Source organism: Spinacia oleracea, chromosome 6 (genome assembly GCF_020520425.1).
Source record: "Spinacia oleracea cultivar Varoflay chromosome 6, BTI_SOV_V1, whole genome shotgun sequence".
NCBI lineage: Eukaryota > Viridiplantae > Streptophyta > Magnoliopsida > Caryophyllales > Amaranthaceae > Spinacia > Spinacia oleracea.
In genome coordinates this window covers 29,500,250-29,523,890 of record NC_079492.1, presented here as the reverse complement: position 1 = coordinate 29,523,890, position 23,641 = coordinate 29,500,250, and the positions used below count along the sequence as shown (strand labels likewise).

General features: G+C 36.7%; 2 long non-coding RNA genes across 2 annotated transcripts; both read left to right on the top strand.

The window, feature by feature from the left end:
• The first annotated feature begins 6,843 nt into the window (after window positions 1–6,843).
• LOC110784884 (uncharacterized) lies at window positions 6,844–8,798 on the top strand. The gene is made up of 3 exons (XR_002532425.2): window positions 6,844–6,893; window positions 7,427–7,492; window positions 8,498–8,798. It is a non-coding gene; the product is annotated as an uncharacterized lncRNA (long non-coding RNA).
• A 6,272-nt stretch (window positions 8,799–15,070) lies between these two features.
• Window positions 15,071–19,283, top strand: LOC110784885 (uncharacterized). The gene is made up of 5 exons (XR_002532427.2): window positions 15,071–15,264; window positions 16,411–16,467; window positions 16,948–17,041; window positions 17,374–17,437; window positions 19,054–19,283. It is a non-coding gene; the product is annotated as an uncharacterized lncRNA (long non-coding RNA).
• Window positions 19,284–23,641: the final 4,358 nt, after the last annotated feature.

The window sequence follows — 23,641 nt, the reverse complement described above, 5'->3', positions numbered from 1 at the left end:
GCTAGCTGTTCCGATCACTTGATCTCACTGAATTAATTGTTCGCAATTAATCTGAACCTTGGTATTAGACTTAATGCACCTTGGGTGAAGGAAATATTTCCTTCAATTTGTTCCTTCATTATTCTTACTTTTATCGGCAGCGTTTGCTTGTATTTGAGCTGCTTGCCAGCAGTTGTCCAAAAAACGAACAATCTAATTAATTGTGTTGGGAAGATGAACTTTATCACGGCGAAGCTGATGAATTGAACATGTGCAACTTGTACTCAAAAGATACTGATGAGGCATTTCATCCCAAAATAAGTGGCTGGAAATAGAAAATTTCAAATGTGGAGTCTCAGAAAAACCCAAACCACGATGTTTTGCAGGTATGGTGGAACCAATATGGCGTATAAACATATGATTATGTGCCTGTGAGCTATCCGTTCTGTTTTTTACACAAAGCGAATCATATATGTCATGTCAAGTTCGAAGTCTTTTACCAGTCCTGACAACTAACTCTATGCTTAGCTTTAAGATATTAAGCATGGTACTATTAGCTTACTAGTGTGGAGCTGAAGCATCCCCTGGCTTAGCAGTTCTCTCATTCCTCTTTCTTGTAGCTGACCTACTTAACAAATTAACATAGTGGACATAAATTGGTACAATTCGTATCTTGGTCTCACAATAGTTCAGGTATTTAGGTTATTCCGAAAGGTGTTCAGTTGTTTTATACAGAAATGGCGCTGGCAGCCAGGCCCCTCCTCCCACTCCCCCCCATTCCCACACCCCACCCCCCTCTCAATGTAACCAATACTCAACCGGTCCCTGTAGATCGTCCTGGTAAATTCAAGGAAAAAGAAAGCCTCTAACATTGCTATGCAAAGACTTGGCAGACATACTTTAACCAGTTACTATGCTATTTCGATTCTGAAACTACACGCTGTCACCTATTTGGCTATTTCAACAGATTCTAAGCAAAAACTTCTGAATGTTAGGTGCTGGATGCTACTCATTACAATTATATGTATCTGTTAGGTGTAATATGTTCTATATAATTTCACATAGTTTATGTGTTGGTTTGCAGTTTTAAATAATTTCACATAGTTTAGATACTTCCATACTTGATATGCAGTTGATTCTGATTGCTGGAAGCAGGGATTCTTCAGTGGTGCAAAATAAAATTCGAGATAAAACTGTGTCAGGCCATCTATCATATGGTACTCAAGGCTTGGCTTGGCCTGGCTTGGCTTTTAACTGGGGAGAGGTTTTGGGACTTGGCTTTTAACTCATTCTTCATGCATAGTAAATCATAAAAGTTAACAAGGTCATGTATCATCCAATGTCTTCATCTGCTATGACATCATATTGTTGTCAGATTTCTTGTCTTGATAGTTTTGGTTGACATCACTCCTTTCCATCAAACTACTCGTGGGAGTCCATACACATAAAATGGTTTTAAGTTGACTGGACTTAAAATGCAATGGGTGAAGGACATGTCAGATTACTATTTTTTTATTTAAGTGGGAAATGTTATACTTTAGGGGGGAAATGTTTTCAGTTTTTCCGCCACTTTCCTCTTCACAGCGGGTATTTCACCGCCCAAAACTCTCCTGAAAAATTGCCCGCCCAAATTTCACTTGACTAAAAAAAAAAAAAAAAGAAAAAAAAAAAAGAACTGCCCTGTCTTTTGCAACGGAAAATAGTCATTCCCTCAGATCTCTTATCTTTGCCGCAGATTTTTTTGACCGAATTGAAAATATATTAGCACAATTGACTTGGGTAACGTGGATATCTCTGATGATCTTCTCTATGGGATGGCAAAATCAGATCTTTCATTGGTGCACTTTCATCTCATAAGGTGTAGAAATTTCACTCTCAGTGGTATATATGTTCTTTTGAACGCGTATCAGTCCTTACAGTCTTTCACTCTCAGTGACAAATTTATTTGTTTATTTGAATCAATTAATGATATTTTTCTTAGTGAATCCGAATTAACTTATTGTGATTTTATCATTGTCGTATAATCTATAAACCATCAATTTATCAAGCGGAGTAACCAATGTTGTTAGTTTATGATGACGGAGAAACCTATGTACCTTATGTGTGTAATCATTTATTTTCGTGAGTAATTTATGTATGTTAACTTTTCTTATTAAATTAATTGTATATGTGAAATTAAAAATGAAATTATATGCTAGTATATGAATTAATTATTTGATTATATGAATAAATATGGTAGAATGGACATACCTATTTATATGTATAAAAGCATTGTATGATTTATTTAAATTTGTATTAATAATTAACTTGTTTAATTTCATTTGTTATTCCAGAGTACAATGGTTAGTATAGACCTTAATGTTGAACCCGTCGTTGGAGAAAGAACTATTGTGAATTCAACTACGCCTACCACCCCTTGTCCAAGAATATGTTTTGAGTCCGGTCTTGAGTTTAGTGAATTTTACCATCGTTATGCTTACATGACGGGTTTTGAGTTGTTTGTAATTGGTAATAGGATAAAGAAGGAGTACAAGGATAAGGGTGTTAGTAAAATTAACTTTTGATGAAAATAAAAGGAAAATATAAATAACATCCTACTTGTGCACCCTCCTTACAAATTAATAATAATTAAATTGTTATTTATGTTACATTCTTTTCAAATATTTCTATCACTAACGACCAAGCTCGTTATTAATGTATTTATTAATTTGATGGTTATTTCGATCTAATTGTTTTAATTTTTTCGAGTATGTTAGGTGTCTCATGTGTTTTTATGGACAAATAAAGTACGTTTAAGCTCCCTCTCAAAGCCAACTCTTTCATGTGTCCAAAACAATTCTCATTCCCGGATAACCTAGTACACTGACACCTAAGTAAACTCGATCGTCTAAGCCAACCCTTTCATGTGTCCCGAACAATTCTCATTCCCGGATAACCTACTACCATGACACCTAAGTAAACTCATCCTCTAAGCCAACCCTTTCATGTGACCAGAAACAATTCTCATTCCCGGATAACCTAGTACCATGACACCTAAGTGAACTTGATCGTCTAAGCCAACCCTTTCATGTGTCCAAAACAATTCTCATTCCCGGATAAACTAATACACTGACACCTAACTAAACTCGATCGTCTAAGCCAACCCTTTCATGTGTCCCGAACAATTCTTATTCCCGTATAACCTAGTACCATGACACTTAAGTGAACTAGTTACGAGGATTAGCCAACCTTTCGTCCGACATGTAGGTGAGTAGGTGTAAGCTTTTCCAATTTTCAAATTAACTTTTGATGAAAATAAAAGGAAAATATAAATAACATCCTACTTGTGCACCCTCCTTACAAATTAATAATAATTAAATTGTTATTTTTGTTACATTCTTTTCAAATATTTCTATCACTAATGAACAAGCTCGGTATTAATGTATTTATTAATTACATGGTTATTTTGATGTAATTGTTTTAATTTTTTCGAGTATGTTAGTGTCTCGTGTGTTTTTATGGACAACTAAAGTATGTGCAAGCTCCCTCTATCAAAGCCAACATTTCATGTATCCCGATCGATTCTCATTCCCGGATAACCTAGTACCATGACACCTAAATAAACTCATCGTCTAAGCCAAGCCTTTCATGTGTCCCGATCGATTCTCATTCCCGGAAAACCTAGTACCATGACACCTAAGTGAACTCGATCGTCTAAGCCAACACTTCATGTGACCCGAACAATTCTTATTCCCGTATAACCTAGTACCATGACACTTAAGGAAACTAGTTACGAGGATTTGCCAACCCTTTCATGTGTCCAAAACAATTCTCATATTCCCGGATAACCTAGTACACTGACACCTAAGTAAACTCGATCGTCTAAGCCAACCCTTTCATGTGTCCAAAACAATTCTCATTCCCGGATAACCTAGTACACTGACTCCTAAGTAAACTCTATCGTCTAAGCCAACCCTTTCATGTGTCCCGAACAATTCTTATTCCCGTATAACCTAGTACCATGACACTTAAGTGAACTAGTTACGAGGATTAGCCAACCTTTCGTCCGACATGTAGGTGAGTAGGTGTAAGCTTTTCCAATTTTCAAATTAACTTTTGATGAAAATAAAAGGAAAATATAAATAACATCCTAATTGTGGTCCCTCCTTACAAATTAATAATAATTAAATTGTTATTTATGTTACATTCTTTTCAAATATTTCTATCACTAATGAACAAGCTCGGTATTAATGTATTTATTAATTACATGGTTATTTCGATGTAATTGTTTTAATTTTTTCGAGTATGTTAGTGTCTCGTGTGTTTTTATGGACAACTAAAGTATGTGCAAGCTCCCTCTATCAAAGCCAACATTTCATATGTCCCGATCGATTCTCATTCCCGGATAACCTAGTACCATGACACCTAAATAAACTCATCGTCTAAGCCAACCCTTTCATGTGTCCCGATCGATTCTCATTCCCGGATAACCTAGTACCATGTCACCTAAGTGAACTCGATCGTCTAAGCCAACACTTCATGTGACCCGAACAATTCTTATTCCTGTATAACCTAGTACCATGACACTTAAGGAAACTAGTTACGAGGATTAGCCAACCCTTTCATGTGTCCAAAACAATTCTCATATTCCCGGATAACCTAGTACACTGACACCTAAGTAAACTCGATCGTCTAAGCCAACCCTTTCATGTGTCCAAAACAATTCTCATTCCCGGATAACCTATTACACTGACACCTAAGTAAACTCTATCGTCTAAGCCAACCCTTTCATGTGTCCCGATCGATTCTTATTCCCGGATAACCTATTACCATGACACCTAAGTAAACTCATCGTCTAAGCCAACCCTTTTATGTGTCCCGAGCGATTCTCATTCCCGGATAACCTAGTACCATGACACTTAAGTGAACTAGTTACGAGGATTAGCCAACCTTATTAGCAAGACACTTATGTAAACTATGTATAACAATAATATGGACACATACGTATCCCAAAACCAATAATAAGAAAATCACTTAATTAATATGTATACATGATAAACCAAATAACATCGAGGAAATTAAAAACGCATACACACTTCATTAGCAAATTAATGTTAAATCTATGGTGGACCCGGCTACTAATTGCTCATGATGGTATTGGTTCGTTAGTTGATTGGCTGCAGCAACAACCCTTAGTATAGGCGGGAAACAATACAGTAGTGTGTAATTTATAAAAAAAATACATGTTCTAATTTATATTACAACTTAATCTTTACACTAACTATAGTTTCTACACAATACAATTTCAGATTTTTTATTGTATAAAAAATAATAAATCAGCGATTTCCTTTTTTACAATATAATTTAGATTGTATTTTACAAATACTGAAACCAAACAAATACAATTTCTACGCAAAACCAACAATGGCTTCGGCCTCACGTCACAATGGTCACAACTAAAACATTAACATAGAGCATTGCTTGCACGCTGGTCACGGGTTCGAGTACTGGCTTGAGCATAATAAAACGCGCATTTAGCTTCTTCCCTACCACCCCCCACCATTTTTTTTCCCTTTTTTTTTCCAATTCCCTGCAATTTTCCATTTCTATAGATTTGTCAACAACAACCCATGTTTTTTATTTCCAAACTTAAACAAAACATTGATAACATTAGGGGATATGGATATCAAACTAGGATTAATTAACCAACAACAAACCAAATCCAACATTGCAAATATCGAAAAAAAAAATACAAAATCCGAGAAAAGAACTCCATTGACATAGATGCTCCGACGACGAAGAAGGAGATTTCACAACAAAATTCTTTTTCTGGAAAATCAAAACATAAATTTCATAACAGCTCAAATGAGTTCAAGGAGATGATGAAACATTGGTTTCATCGAAATAAATCCTAGAAAAAAAAAATGTATACAAAATAATAAATCAATTATTTCTTTTTTTAAAATATAATTTACATTGTATGTCACATATACTGAAACCAAACAAATAACATTCCTACGCAAAACCAACAATGGCTTCGGCCTCACGTCACAATGGTCACAACTAAAACATTAACATAGAGCATGGCTTGCACGCTGGTCACGGGTTCGAGTATTGGCTTGAGCATAAAAAAATCGCGCATTCATCTTCTTCCCTACCAACCCCCCACCCTTTTTTTTTTTCCTTTTTTTTCCAGTTTCCTGCAAATGTCCGTTTCTATATATTTGTCAACAACAAACCATGTTTTTGATTTCCAAACTTAAACAAAACATTGATAAAATTAGGGAATATGGATATAAAACTAGGATAAATTAACCAACAACAAACCCAATCCAACATTGGAAATATCGGAAAAAAAAAATACAAAATCAGAGATAAGAACTCCATTGACATAGATGCTCCAACGACGAAGAAGGAGAGCTCACAACAACATTCTTTTTCTGGAAAATCAAAACATATATATCATAACAGCTCACATGAGTTCAAGGAGATGATGAAACATCGGTTTCATCGAAATAAATCCTAGAAAAAAAAGAAAAAAAAATGTTTTATTATTTGAAATTCAAATTCAAATTGTCATTGAAATTTTTCAGATGACTAGACAGTGGCAAGGCAATGAGCTGGCATTGTTACCCAATTGGTGAGCATTTTAAGTCCAGTCAACTTAAAATGATTTTAGGTGTGGGTTTGGCGGACTACTCGTGCCAAAGTCATGATTAGGTGCCTGTTAATGATACGTTATTACCTAGGTGGAGGATTAAAATGTCGGAGTTCGTAATTAGTACAGTTGTACATTCTGATAGTTATTCTAGTTGAACACTGATTTTATTGAGCTTTTATTTTGTGTATTTAAATCTAATTTACATCTTTATTTTTTAATTTCCAGGGGCATCCTTGCAGCAATTGATGTATTTTCTCAAAGTTTTCTTGTTGGGGTAAGTTTATTTATATATTTTCATCTTTTATGGGTCAATTTTAGATGGTTTCAGGAAATTATTTTTTCAGTATTTCTTAAGTCAACCTAACACAGTACATCACATCATTTTAAAAAAAAAAATCTTAAAGTTCTAATCATGTGACCTCTTGTTGTATTTGATCTGAAATGTCATGTTGGTTTTAGATGTTATGCAAAATATGTTTTTCTTCTAAAATTACGGAGTATCACATTCTGTCTTCCAATTATCTACCTTCTATATCCTTAATGTTTTCATTTCTATTTTATAAGATGGAATCGATAAGTAAATCTAATCTTTATGGACCTCGGGAATTCAGTTAATTTCTCAAGGTCTAGCACAGTAGGTGATGCAACTTTAATGTGTACGAATCGTGAAAGTTTATTATCAACATTTCCCAGCTTGGGCTGGTTTTCAGGGAACGTGTATTTGTTTTTCGTTTTTCCAGTGTTAGTCCTTGTATCTTTGAAGTGTTGGACTTCAAATGGTTTTATTTGATTTTATTGCTTGTGCAGATATTTTTCCTGATTGGATTCGGGTTCTTTTGCTTGGAATCACTCTTGAGTTTGTGGGTTCTTCAGGTGAGAATGAGAATGATACTACTTGCATTTGTTTATCCTTCAGTATTATTTGCCAACTCTAGGAAGGATCACTCCCAATATTGTACAGTTGTACGTGAGCGTGATTTTACTTATGGAAGATTGTTTAAGGCTTGATAAAATGTGGAATTAGCCCCCCCCTCTCCTGGTGGAAAGGAAGAGATCCTATAGTTTCTGCCTTATTAGTACTATCTCGTACTCCTTCTGTCCCTAAATAATAGGCCCCACGTAATTAGGGCTCATATTTGAAGATTAGGTATGAAATACTTCAATTCTTATTTTCTGTAAATTTATACATCTTGACCATGCTACAAGGTAAATTTTCCTTGTAGTTATGGTTAAGGGTAATATGACTAATATGATAATATCACTAATATGGACAAGCTGAAAGTTTAATTTACTGAGTTTTTAAAGTGGACAATTCAAAATGGAAACGTGACCTATTATTTAGAGACTACAATTTATACTTCAGTTGCCCAAAGAAAAAATTAAAATGGAAAAACACTAGCCGGAACTTTTTTCAATTCTAGCTACAATGGGACATGACGTAATGTACGAAGTATGTTTGTTTTTGAATCTTACGCCTATTTGCGAGCTCATGCAATGGGCCGCTAAATTTGATTATAGTCACGTTTAGTTATTTTGTTCAAGGCTTTCTCACTTTACTTGCCTTTTTTTCAACTTTAATGTGCTCTCCTTGTACTTGGGCTATGATAATGTCACTGTGATTTATGCACCAACTGACTCTCCTAGTTTTAATGTCACACCTTTAATGAGTTTATCACCCACATTATGTGTACACATTCTCATATTCTGAGCATGTTTCTTTCATCCTACTTAACTAAAAATATAGAGGCATGTCATCTGACTCATCCCCCTCAATTGTTGGAAAATATGGAATTATATTTTATTATTTAGTTTGTGTAGTCAATTTCTCTTCTGGTATGTTTTGGCAACCAATCAACAACTTAAATTTGTCAATGGCAGGTGTATTTTGGAGGGAAACGAGCTGGAATTCTACATGAAGAAAATCCATGAGAAGGGGAATGTTGCTGTAGAATATGTAGAATCATTATCAGGCCGACATTTTCTATTTTTCTTTTTGATTGTCTAATCCCACAACCATTGGGGATTTGATGTGGTACCTTTATGTTCAGGTCACCTCTAGTTAAACTCTGACTCCCATTTTGTACTATGTTCTTTTGAATGTTTGTGCTGAAAAATTATGGAGGCTAGTACCTAGTACCAATGCATTCAGTAAATTTTTTTTGCTAAATAAATGTACTATTTGCAGCGCCTGAGCAATGTGAAAGGTTGTGAATAATACGCTTTTTGCAGCGCGCGTGAGACAAAGCGCACTGTCATTAATGTCTTTTTGCAGCGTTTATGTTCGCTGCAAATAAAAGCCTATTATTTGCAGCCCTCACAATTGCAGCGCTCAAAAACGCTGCAAAAAGCCCTATTTATGCGCACTGCAAATGATGTTTTTTCTACTAGTGATGACTCGGACTGACCCTGCATGGTAGCGAGTTCCAGCTTGCCTGGCTTTATTTTGTATAGGCTGGGTTGTATTTGTATGGATTTATATGGTTTGGAACTTGAATTTGTATGGTTGTATGGTTTTGAACTTGAATTGGTTTAGAAATTTTTTGAAGATTGGATTTTGTATGTTTGAATATTTGAACTTGTATGCGTTGTGTGTGCTTTGAAATTTGTAGCTATATGCATGCATGAAAAATTTGCAAAAAATTTGAAAAAAATTTGCCCCTTTTTTCGGGTATATATACCCACTATAAGCCCCCACTTTGACTGAGGTTTTTTGGTAAGAAAAAGCGCAAGTCAAAGTATATTCAACTTTTGCTTATGCATATGCAGACTCAACTTAGGACGCCGATCTAGGACTAGAATGCTTGAATTTTGAATAATTTGAACCGAAATCTGCCCGAAGCGTTGATCCGGACTGCTTGAATTTGCGCGACTTGCGGCTTTGGGATCTTGAATAATGGAGGTTTGTACTTTGCTGTCCAAAACACTAAAGAGTGTGTACTCGGAACCATAAAAGAGGACGGTGGCCTCGTCCTTCGGTGCAGGTCCCTGCGCCTAGCGCTGGACATGGCGCCTGGCGCCAGCGTGCTGTCGTGCGAGCCGACTCTTGTATAAATAAGGAGTATTTCGGATCATTTCTTGCATCAATCATTCCCTGCTATTCCTTGTATACTGCTTCCTCACGAAAAAATAAGAGAGAAGATGGCTATGTCCTTTGAAAATGCCTTGAACTCGTGGCTTGGTTCGCTAGGCAAATTGGAGAAGAGGGAGCTAGATGGCATGCATCTTGGGGTGCTCGCTTCCTTCCGGTTTGTAAAGCTGGATGTGCACTTCATTCTTGCTGCTTTGGAGGCTTGGGATCCGAATCTGAAGGAAATATCTCCTTCACCCAAGGTGCATTAAGTCTAATACCAAGGTTCAGATTAATTTCGAACAATTAATTCAGTGAGATCAAGTGATCGGAACAGCTAGCTGGAGCAATGCTTCCGATCAGTGAGTTCTAATGGATATTGAACTCACAGCTTACTCTTGACTGAACCTACAAGGTCACACCAATGACACGTAACAGATCACCGAATTAAATGAATCGGAAATTCATTTAATAGCTTTTCGGGAATTAGTTGGAAAACGTATTATACGATACGACCTTGCATCAGAATCGTATATCGTATCGCGAATGTTCGTAAGCTAGGCGAAACGAATAAATCGAATCGTACGACGGTGATTCTTCGTATACGAAACGATAAATAATATATCGGAAATATATTTAATCGCGGATACGAAGAGCGGCCCACGAGCCGAGTGCAAGAAGCACTCGAGGCCCATGGGCGCGCGTTGGGCAAGCAAGCAAGGCCACGGCAACACGGCAGCGCTGGCCCATGGCCGAGCGAGCTGCGCGTGTGCGCGCGGGCCGAAGCAGCGACACAGCCACAACAGCGAGGCCCATGGCCCAGCTCGCTGTGCTTGTCTCACGCGGGGATTGCTGGCCGGCCTTGCCTTATGGCTTGGTCGGTTAGTAAGGTTATGTTAATAACCTTCTAACCTTTTTTCCAACATAACACAATTCATACACACAACCCTAGGAGAAAACAGAGAACCCTAATTCTATCTATGCCTCCAAAGTGTGTTCATCCCAAAAAGCACAAACTCTTGATCGATTGTCTAAGCTACGATAATCAAGACGGATCTGATCGTGTCGGTGAACCAAGTAGAGGAACGACAAGTGGAGTTCTTTGTTCGTGTTCGTTGACAGATTATTGTGGAAAACACGCTTCGAATGTAAGTTTGCTTAATCTGTGCTTTATACATGTTTCCTGGCTTTGGGGATTGTTTCCGCACATGTTATTATGTTTAACTGTATTCCCCTATAGTGGTATCATGAGCCTTATGTATTCAAAGCATGAATTAGCATGATTTTATTGTTTTTGCATCTGTCGAAAATTTTGAATTTTTTGTTGAATTTTCGGAATTTTTACGAATTATTGGATGAATTGCATAATAATCAGGTCCGAAATAAAAAATATTCGTTTTTTCGAGTTTTAAAACCCTAATCTGATTGAAAAGGATTTTCTAAGATCATTTAATGGGAACGGAATTGCAAAAACAGGCCTCGAAGTGTCGTTATTTGGGAGTTTTTGTTAAATTTTCATTAAAAATTAAAAGTGTCGGACAGTAATTCAATTAAAAGGTCGACCTAGACAACTTGGAATTGCTTGAAATTTTGACACAATGCTACTGTGTATATTCTAGATCTATGGTAAAAATTTCAAATTTTTCCGATAAGTATAAACCCTAATTTTGCCTTTCCCCAATTCGTAAAATTTGAAACACTAATTGAATTTTAATTAATTTTGGTTTAATAATACGGTTAATTGGGAAAAGGGACATAATTTCATGGGTCAGTGGCTAATTTTGAAAATTATTGGATTAATATTTTGAATGGTTTCGTTAATTTTAATCGCACTTAAACCAAATTATTAAAAATCTGAAATTTAATTGTTAATGAACGATTTAAAGCTTCGGATTTTATTAATTAAAAGTTCAAACTTTAATTTTGATTCGTTCGTTCTTAAAAGTTTGAATAATGTTAGCCTTTGATTTAATATTTTACGAAATTGGATTGTCGTTGGAATTTATTAAATAGTTAAAATCGTTGTTTTTCGAAAATAAAAATCGTAACTTTTTGAAAAATAATATTAATGCAAGTTCGTGAAATTAAATTTATTTTAATTTAGTTGGTCCGTATCACGAACCAAAGGCACGAACACAAGTGTGGTGGACATATGGCTCGACGAGCCATATGGGCTACTATGCGATGGCCGAGCCGCAGCGACACGGGCAGCAGCAAGCGTGCTGCGTGCCTCGTGCGCGCTGGGCGAGGAAAAGGGGCTGCGACGAAGCAAGGCACAAGGCCATGCGACGTCCAGCGCACGAAGGCACAACGACGCAGCGCAGGGGCAACGATAGCTGCGGGCACGCGCGCGCGCGAAGGCCTGGGGTGTGCGAGCTTGCTCGTGCGCCTCGTAGGCCACACGCAAGGGCATCGAGCTGGGCACAAGCCTAGCCCAACTACGTAATCGGACTTTTTTCGTTGAAAATTGTTTATTTCGTTGGGCTTCGTATATTTGCATTAATTTGGGCTAACGGGATATTTAATTTAATATTTTATTTGTTTGGGCCGGGCCGCGAGTTTTAATTTAATATTTCATAATTAATTATCCGGAATAATTATTGGTTTGAGTGGGAGCCACTAAATGAAATTAAAATGAAATAATTATTTTTAATTATTTTTGTAGGTCGCATTATTTTAATTAAATTCAATTTTAATTAGAATAAAGTCTAAGGATTAATAATTTGGAAATTGATTAATCTTTTAGGACGCGTTTATGTGAACGTAAATTTTAATTAATTCACGTAAATACTTGCATATTTACATGGGCCATTCGTTTTAGTACACGAATGGGTGAATGCATAGAATGTATATTTTATGTAATGCAGGTACTCCAAGTGACTAGTATGGCCATTTAGGATAGTTAAATACGGTATGCGTACCGTTCTATATTTGAATGTAAAGTTTTAAATATGGTCTGCGTACCATGGAAATTTTGATATAATTTATTATTTTCAAGTATTTCTAAGTTTAGAACTTTAAGTTAGCATTTGAACGGAGATTCAAGACGATGCCAAGCTAACAAGGAGGTGATGAAGATTGGATGCTTCAAGACAAGATGTTTTGGGCCATACTAGATCACCATTTCTTTATGCAATTTAATATATATATTATGCGTGAATGTATGAATGTATGTATGCTTTGCATGAACAGGTTGTTTCATATGAATCGATTAGATTAAGTTCACTAAATAATCGAACCAACATAGAAACAACTAGGTCAAAGTAATATTGAGTTTAAAAATTGCCTTCCAAATCAAGCGCTTACAAAAATCTAGGGATCTAAGATAGTAGGTTTACGCTAAAGCGAGGTGCTATTTTAGTTGACTTAGGTGGTAAGGCGTCCTAAAGGAGCAGGTTGATTGTGGTTTCAACTCAAACAACAATGGAATTAAGTTGTGGCAATGGGATAAATTATGGCATTAATTTATTAACCAAGAGTAATTTGGAGATTACTAGCAATAGGTTTTGCTTACCTAAAATCTTAAACTACTTAAGACATGCTAAAGCTGCTTAAGGATTTAGGACTTTTGGGGTCTTGGAATCGTTTCATTCATTTTGGACCATGTTTTTGCTTTTTCATGAATGAAATGTTTTAATAGCTTTAATGATTGCATGTTTGCTTTTATTTCAAAGTTATTGAATTGTATGAATGGTTATTTATTGCAAATTCTTTTCAATTGTAGTAATCAAATGGCCGCAAACAATAACAATACTTTCAACCTGCGTTCATTTCTCGACAAAGAGAAGTTGAATGGCAACACTTTCCTCGACTGGCAAAGGAACTTACAAATAGTTCTTATGCATGAGGAAAAGGAATATGTCCTTGAGGAAGTGTTACCGGAAGAGGCTGGGCCGGAGGTAACTCAAGTTGCCCTTAATCGTTGGATTCAGGCCAACAGGGATGTCAAATGTGTGATGCTTGCATCCATGAGTCTTGAACTTCAGAAAATGTTCATTAAGTCGGATGCTTACCAAATCATCTCGGAGTTGAAGAACATGTTTCAGGACCAAGCCAGAATCGAAAGATTCGAGAGTCAAAGGTTGATCCTTGAGACTAAGCTCAAGAAAGGAGAACCAGTGAACCCACATGTTCTTAAAATGATTGGACTCTTTGAGAACATGAGAGCTGTAGATTCTGACGTCTCAAATGAAATGGCTATTGACATCATTCTCCATTCGCTTCATAATGGCTATGAGCAGTTCAAGTTGAATTACAACATGAACAGCTTGTAGAAATCTCTTACTGAGCTTCACGGTATGCTGAAAACCGCTGAAAAGACGCTCAAGCAAGAGATTAAGCACGATATGCTTATGGTGCGTAAGGGCAAGAACTTCAAGAAATCGAGCAAGAATAAGGGCAAGAAGGGTAAGGGCAAGGCTACGCCCTCATCCAAGTCCAACGGCACCAGTTCTGGTAAACAGAAAAGGGTGACTCGTTCTCCTGTCGACTTTGAATGCTTCTACTGCAGGAAGAAGGGGCATTGGAAGAGGGATTGCTTGAAGAAGAAGGAAGATGAGAAGAACGGGAACGTTGCTTCTACTTCAGGTATATATATGTTATACATTGTAATCTTGCTAATTCTACTTCTTGGGTATTAGATACTGGTTGTGGCTCACACTTATGTTCCAATTCGCAGGGACTAAGGAGAAGTAGAAAGCTTGATAAAGGCGAGATGGATCTACGCGTAGGAAATGGAGCACGGATTGCTGCATTAGCCGTAGGATCTTATTTTATTTCTTTGCCTAGTGGGTTTGTTTTGGAACTAGAAAACTGTTACTATGTTCCTAGTATCACCAGAAACATCATTTCCGTTTCAAGTTTGGATTCTAAAGGTTTTAGTTTTCAATTTAAAGACAATAGTTGTTCTTTTCCTTTGAATGGAATGTTTTATGGTTCAGCACAACAAGAAAACGGTCTTTATGTGCTAGATACGAGCAAACACATTTATAACATAAATACCAAAAAGTCTAAAACTGGTGATTCGGATCTCACATTTCTGTGGCATTGTCGATTAGGCCATATAAACATAAAGCGCATGGAATTACTTCAACGGAAATGAATTCTAGAATCATTCGACTTAGAGAAGATTGATCAATGCGAATCTTGTTTACTTGGCAAAATGACAAAGAAACCTTTCTCAAAGGTGGGAGAAAGAGCAAGCGAACTACTAGGGCTAATACATACGGACGTATGTGGGCCTATCACTAGAGGAAAAATCGTCATGTGCTTCCCTTCAAGTGCGGCTCATTTAGTGAATTGGCAGCACTTGAGAGCATGAAAAATAAAAGAAAAAATACATTTTCACAAGTGCGGGCTAATTTTACAAAAGCCTCACATAATATTTCTAAATTATTGCAAAAAAAGGAAAATATTTCTAAAATCAGAGAATCTCTCTCCTCGATTCTTCTCCCTCTTCCTCTTCAGCTTCAGCTTCGTTTTCTCTCTCCTCTGTCGTCGCCGTCGCTTCTTCACCGCCGGAGATCGATATCCCCCACCTCCGTTGATCTCTACCCTCTTCCAGATCAGACTAATTCAGGTTTGTTCATCGAATTTTTTTTTTCTGGTTATTTTTGGCGATTTTTCCCTTCAATCCTCCGCCCTAATCAATTTCTTTACTCCAATTTCCTGGACATTGGAGGACCTCTCATTTTTCGTTAATTATCCATTTTTATGCAAATCTAGGGTTGATGAACTACTTGCTTGTTGCAATTTTCTTTCTCAATTGCCAGATTTACAAAATTGAAGAAGTTTATTTTTGGGGTTTTGTTCTGTTTTGTTGTTTGTTGATGTATGAATTCAAAGCTTAGACAAACCAATTAAATGATGTAAAGGACTGGACGATAAAGCATACCGCCTGACCATCCAGAGTTGAATGTAGCCTCCCTCAAACATGTACGTTGTTCAGAATTTATAAAAAGGCAGTTATATAATGGCTACAAAATGCTCAAGGTACATTTTATCAGACACACAGTTTATGATGATAAGATGATAACAGCATCAAGTATCACACAGTCAGCAGTGTGTGTCTGGTCATAACAGGGACAAACTTGCTGTAAATCACTTGTTTAGGAGGGGGAGTAGTGACGTATGTCAGTTTTAGCTTGAGTAGAAACCGGGAGGTAGATTCTGGAAATTCTAGCGGAGCTGCAAGTGGTTATAGCAGTCTAGTTTGAACTTTAGATAGTGTAATTCCAGGAAAGAGTTGGCAGAAAATGTAAGGAAAATTTCAAACTATAATCCCAACTATGGATAGTCTTCCCACAATAATCCCAAGTATGTGTTATCCCACAGAAATCAGAACTATGTGAGTTGTATTCCCAAAATAAAATCCGGTGTGACTAGTTACCTGGTTAACCAGTTAGCTGACTCCTTTTTTCCATTTTCGCTTTTGTTCTAGTTTGCTGCCAACTAAAATGTCTCGTTCTTAAATTCATTGTATTATGTTGATCAGTGGTGCTTTTGTCATGCAGTAAAAATAATCAGTAATTTTAGTTACTGGGAACATGTTGCTCTTTTCTGTTGAAAAATCTGATCTTTCTTTTTCAACTTAGGCTAGTGTTATTTCTCTATATGTTGTTTCATGTGCAGTTTGTTTAGAATTGCAGAAAAATTCACTGATTGTTCATTCACATAGCTAAGAGATTGTCTCTTGGACTCTGAAATCCAACAACATTCCTTGCAGGCCACTGTTAGCGTACAACTGTGATAACTCTTTGAAAGGCCTTATATTTATTGCCGGGTGAGTCACCAGGATTCTTTTCATCCTTGGAAGTATGCAACTTGATTGTTTAATATTATTATGTAGTTTATAACTGTATCTGAGCACTTTAAGTTTATGTATACTATATGTAACCATGTTTAATCCAGATACTTTACTTTTTTATGTCTCTTAATCAAATAATGACTGCTTATAATTATCGAATCCTATAAGGTAGTCAAAGTCTCAAGTTAAATGTCCTTTGGAAAGTTTCCGTCTTGCAGATGGCCCAACTACTGAATTGTAACATTACTAGTAGCTTAATCAAGAGTTATTCATAATTGTTGTTTATACCTGTTGGCCACTGATAGTTGCAGATGAGATTTCTTTAAATATCAACTTTGCTACTCGAATAATAAGTACCAGTACCGAATGGGAAACGTCTACTGTTTAGACTCTCTAGTTCCTTGCAGATTTTGAAGGATTACTTGTCTTTTCCTGATATGTATTTCATATAAATAGGAAGAGAATTGTAAACTAACCACTGGAGATGGAGCACATGATTTTCAAGGGAGGCCTGTGGAATTAATTTGGAGACCCTGTCTTTTTATTTGTGGTGAGTGTTGGAATGCTAGCCATTACTATTCTTGTCAGAACACTATAATCTTTAGTATTAACCGTTTAATCCTCCCCTGCCCCCCTTTCTTCTTCTATGTACATGTAATGACCATGTAAGTGAACGTCTTGCCTTCTATGGTGTCAGTACAAACCTAGTTAGTTATATATGGTGTCAATGCTCTGGGTGTTTTTGTACTTTGCATAGATTATTGCTTGATTGTACTTTGTATAGATTATTGCTTGATATTCACTAGTAGAAAAATCTTTTTGTGGCAATACTTAATATAATGATTCTCTTGCACATATGATGATATTGGAACCAATGTTGAGAACGCTCAAGCAGGCGACCCATCTGGCAAAGGCATCAAAGACTCGGCGTTCAAATTCAGCACTGGTCAGTTGTGTTTTCACCGCTGATGTTTCTTCCAGTGTTATCTTATCCAAATATTTTGGCAATAGTTAGTCATCGTGTTGGGTTTGGGGGGGGGGGGGGGGGGGGGGGGGGGGGGGAGGTTAAAAAAATGAAAGAATACGCTTTTCTGTTTGTTTTGACAGTCTTGGCTATATTCATTGTGGCTTGTGAACGAAAGTTCAACTAGGATTTGAACTAAAAATTTAGAATTTGGTTGATAACCGTGTTAACCCAACTTATAGATGTAACACGTGACTTCTTAACAGTTAACCCACCCCCTAGGGTATGACCTATAATGATCAACGAGCCTTATATATGTGCCTAACTTAACTAAAGTAGGTACAAATGAGTTTTAGAAACATTAAATAAATCTAATAAACATGTAAAGGGTTTAAAATACCCATTTAGGTTCATTAGTTGAAAGTTTGGACCGAAATAAGCCGTTTTAGTCAAAATGTAACCTATACTTATCAAACGAGTTTCATATATGCATAACTTGACTAAAGTAGGTGAGAATGAGTATTTTTTTTTAAACATATATCTAAGTATATTAAACATCTAAAGGGTTATAAATACTTATATAGGTTCATTGGTTGAAAGTTAGAACCGAAATATGTCATTTTAGTCAAAATGTGTCCTATAATGATCAAACGAGTCTTAAATGTGTATAATTTGACCAAAGTATATGAGAATGAGTATCTGAAACATAAAATTAAGTATTTTATACATAAAAAGACTTTAAAATACTCATTTAAGTTCATTAGTTGAAATTTGGGATCGAAATTAGCCATTTTAGTCAAAATTTGACCCATAATGAACTAACGAAGCTTAAATGTGCATAACTTCACCAAAATGGTGAGAATGAGTTTTTGAAACATAAAAATAAGTGTATTAAACAAGGAAAGACTTTAAAATACACATTTAAGTTCATTAGTTGAAAGTTGGGACCGAAATTAGCCATTTTAGTCAAAACGTGACCGATAATGAACTAACGAAGCTTAAATGTGCATAACTTCACCAAAATGGGTAGAATGAGTATTTGAAACATAAAACTTAAGTTTATTAAACATGGAAAGACTTTAAAATACTCATTTAAGTTCATTAGTTGAAAGTTAGGACCGAATTTAGTCATTTTAGTCAAAACGTGACCGATAATGAACTAACGATCCTTATATGTGCATAACTTCACCAAATGGGTGAGAATGAGTATTTGAAACATAAAACTAAGTGTATTAAACATGGAAATACTTTGAAATACTCATTTAAGTTCATTAGATAAAAGTTGGGACCGAAATTAGTCATTTTAGTCAAAATGTGACCGATAATGAACTAACGAGGCTTAAATGTGCATAACTTCACAAAAATGGGTGAGAATGAGTCTTTGAAACATAAAAATAAGTTTATTAAACATGGAAGGACTTTAAAATATTTATTTAAGTTCATTAGTTGAAAGTTGGGACCGAAATTAACCAATTTTATTATTATATGGTTCATTATTTCTTTATTATGAACAAATTAAGTCTTAATTTATTTTACGAATCAATATTTATAATATAACTAAAGTGTATATATATTTTTTGATGGCTGATCTTTTTAAGGTCTTCAATAATACGAGGGAGCGGCCTTTCACCTTTGAGGAGCTAGATGAAGTTCGAGAAATGTTGGCAAACTTCATTACCAGTGATTGTTTTTGATATTTTCTTGTACTGAATCTTAAATTATGGATGCTAGCTAGTGTTTCATATGATTGCAATGTAATCGACTTTCATATTTACAATTATATACTATTTATTTTAATTATCTATATAATTGGATACTTTTTGTATGACGTATGAAGGTTAATCAGTGGCGTGGTCCAATTATAATATGTAGCAGGGAAATCGTTGTATAACAAATCTAGATCAAGTGCGGCTCATTTATAGGCCAAGTGCGGCTCATTTTTATGCTTATGATGCCCATTTCTATGTCAAGTGCGGGCTCATTTTCAAATTTGGCAGCACCAAATATGTCAAGTGCGGGCTCATTTTCAATATTGGCAGCACCAAATATGTCAAGTGCGGGCTCATTTTCAAAATTGGGAGCACCAAATATATCAAGTGCGGGCTCATATTCTAAAATTGGCAGCACAAAATATGTCAAGTGCGGGCTCATTTTCCAAATTGGCAGCACTTGAAATATCAAGTGCTGCCAATATTTTGGCAGCACTTGAGAAACATCAAGTGCGGGCAGGCCATGTTCTGCACATGTAAAAGCCCGCACTAAACCCCTTAAAATGAGCCCGCACTTGAGGTTTTTTCCTCTAGTGTATGAGTACGAAAGCTAGAGGTGAGTTCAGCTATTTCATAACGTTTACGGACAACTTCAGTAGATATGGCTATATTTACTTAATGAAGCACAAGTCTGAATCGTTTGAGAAATTCAGAGAATTTCAAAATGAAGTAGAGAATCAACATGGCAAGAAAATCAAAGATCTAAGATCGGATCGAGGAGGTGAATATCTTAGCCACGAGTTTGATGACCATTTAAAAGAATGCGGTATTCTTTCTAAATTGACTGCTGCGGGGACACCTCAATGGAATGGAGTGTCGGAACGGAGAAACAGGACTTTACTCGATATGGTCAGGTCAATGATGGGTCAGGCCAAACTTCCTTTACAGTTCTGGGGACATGCGTTGCAAACTGCAGCACTCACACTGAATCATGCTCCTTCAAAAGCTGTTGAAAAGACTCCATACGAATTATGGACTGGGAAACTTCCAAAGTTGTCTTTTCTGAAGATTTGGGGTTGCGAATCATATGTCAAGCGATTAATTTCGGACAAGCTACAAACTAAACCTGACAAATGTTTCTTCGTTGGGTATCCAAAAGAAACTATGGGGTATTATTTCTACAACAAGTCAGACAACAAAGTTTTCGTTGCTCGTGACGGTGTCTTTTTGGAAAGAAATCATATTTCCAAATTGACAAGTGGGAGAATAATAGACCTCGAAGAGATTCGAGACGAACAACGAACTCAAAACTCTTTAGAAGCAGTTCAGGTTGATGAACCTCCAAGGTCTTTAGAAGAGCCAGTGGGAGTAGTTCCTCAAAACGTTGTTGCCCCTCGTAGGTCAAATAGAACTATTTTTCAGCCGGAAAGATGGAAAAGCGTCCTCTTGACTGAAAACTTAGACGTTCTCATATTGGATAGTGATGAACCTATTACTTACAAGCAAGCTATGACGAGCCTAAGCTCCACTAAATGGTTAGAGGCCATGCAATCTGAAATAGACTCCATGTCTGAAAATCAAGTCTGAAATTTGGTTGATTTGCTGGATGGGTTCACACCTATCGGATGCAAATGGGTCTTCAAGTTGAAGAAAGATAAAGATGGAATTTTATACATATACAAGGCTATATTGGTAGCAAAAGGTTACAGGCAAGTTCACGGCGTTGAGTACGACGAAACCTTTTCTCCAGTCGCGATGCTTAAGTCTATTCGGATAATCCTTGTAATTGCCGCTTTTCATGGCTATGTGAAGGAAATAATGCCCTTGGTCCAAGTATGCATTCTATGTTAAAGTCTAATAAATGCGGTTCAGTATTAATTAACAAGTTAATAATTCAGTGAGATCAAGTGAGCTGAATGCCTAGCTAGAGGCCGCTTCAGTTCAAGTGGAATTAATGATATTAATCCACAGCTTACTCTTAACTGAACCCGTAGGGTCACACAAATAGTACGTAAACGGATCAAGTATTTAATGGCATTAAATACTCTATCTATGGATATTCGGAATCGACGGATCTTGGTTTCAGTGGGAGCTGAGATCGTCACAGGCAAGAAATGAATACTCCGGAAACGATGATATTGCCGGAAACGGAAATATGGATCGTATCGGAAATATAAATATTATCCAAGTCGTAGATGTTGCCGGAAACGGAAACATGGTACGTATCGGAAAATATTATCGGAAATGGAAATATTGCCAGAATCGGAAATATTGCCGGAAACGGAAATATTGTCAGAATCGGAAATATTACCGGAATCGGAAAATAATTCCGGAAACGGAAATATTAAATATTTGTTCGAAACGGAAATTAATTCCGGAATCGGAAATATTAAATATTGTTCGTATCGGAAATGAATTCCGGAATCGGAAAATTTAATCGGAAGCGCATCGTACGAATAAGCATCGGACGAGGCCTGCCGGACGAGGCCCAGCACGAAGCCAGGCCATCGCCCAGCAAGCCAAGCGCGCCGCACAAACAGCCACGCCAGGCCCAGCGCAAGGCCAGGCCCAGCAGGCTGCGCAGCGCGCTGCGCGCGCGGGCGCTGCGTGGGCTGCTGCTCGCGCGCACGCATGGGGCCCATCGTGGCAGCCGTGCGTGTGTGTGCAAGTGTTTGTGTTCGTGCACGTTTCCTAAAACATGCAGAGTTCGGTTAATGATTAAATTCCTAATTCTATTTGATAAATTAATTAAATTAGAGTTCTTGTAGGATTCTAGGTTTAATTAATTTGTATCTGAATAGGATTTCGATTCCTTTTCCATACCCCTATAAATATGAGGCTAGGGCTCACAATTTATAACAAGTTTCAAAGTATTCAAAAGTGAGTTTTTGAGAGAAAATTAAAACACACATCTTGCTGATAAAGTGCCGAAATTTTCTAGTACCTTAAGGGCGATTCTAGTTGGTCAATCTTAAGGCGGATCCGGACGTGCTGTGGACTATCTACGGAGGGACGACACTTGGAGTCCTAAAGACTTGTTCTTGTTCGGTTCGGGCGCAGCTAGAGAGGGCACGCAACAAAGAGTATGCATCTAAATTATGCTATATGACTATGTGTAAATAATATGTTGTCCTGGGTTAATGGTTGTTTCCGCATGATCTATGTAATGTCATATGTATCATAACCTAACACTATGAAATATGGCAAATGGATGTCAAAACTGCCTTCTTGAACTGTGTTCTTGAAGAGACTGTGTTTTTGACACAGCCGGAGGGTTTTGTCGACCAAAAGAACCAAGGAAAGTTATGCAAGCTTAAGAAGTCCATCTACGGACTAAAGCAGGCATCAAGGAGTTGGAATAAACGATTTGATGAAGCGGTCAATAAGTTTGGCTTCATCAAGAATCAGGACGAATCTTGTGTATACAAGAAGGTCAGTGGGAGTAAAATTGCATTCCTAGTCTTGTATGTTAACGACATACTTGTGAGGGGGTCGAAAAAGCACGAGGCTAATGCGTGACCTCGTCCCTCGTGGGTGTGACGATTCTTTTTATTCAATCAAGTGTAATTGGATTTCCTGTGAGTTTACACCCAATTGACTAATAATATAGGAGTCGCCATTCAGTTTTTAACGACAATGAGAAAAACTGACAAAACCCAGTTATCGTGACATAAAGGGAGTGCAATTATGTTTGACTACGACGGCCGTAGGTTCCCTTGTGATCCCTGGTGTGGGGATCTCTCAACATACACCCGCAAGGTAGAGATTGAGGGTTCGGGGGACTGTAACTACCGAGAGGAGTACTTCGCTCGTCGATAACTCCAGAGGCAGGATATCCTTACTAGCTCAGCATAAATAATCTCTACCTTGCATGAACATGGTTAAATATTACAAATTTGCAAGAATTAAAAGGGGTGATTAATTTTCGTAATTGTTAATTAATTGCAAATTGCGTTTATTTAATTATACGTACGCAGTGTTTCGGCAGTTTCTTCGTTACTCATCCGAATTGAGTGATTTTTGTGTCAATTCCGCATGTAAAAGGCATTCTAAAATTTTGACAAAAAAAGTATTTTTCTACCGAACCCAGAATTCTCAAATTCGAAGCCTAACTATGACTTTTCGAAGGTTTTAGTTTTTCGAATGCAAAATTTCGTAAATTTAAGATGTTAAATTAAATATTTGCGATTCTTGTTGATAAATCTTGAATTTTTGATTGACCTACTGCATATGTTTAACAAGTTTGAATGCCTAGTCTTGTTAATTATGCAATCTAATTTGTAATTATGATTAATTTGTTGAAAATTAGAATAATTTAGAATTAATTTGATTTTCATAATTAATTGTAATTTAATTAGAAACCTATGATTAAAAACCACCATAAAAATTGTAAATTTATGATAAATTTTAAATTTTTATGACCTAGACTTGAATCCATAACAATCGGAAATCAATTGGATAATAAATTTTCGATTTT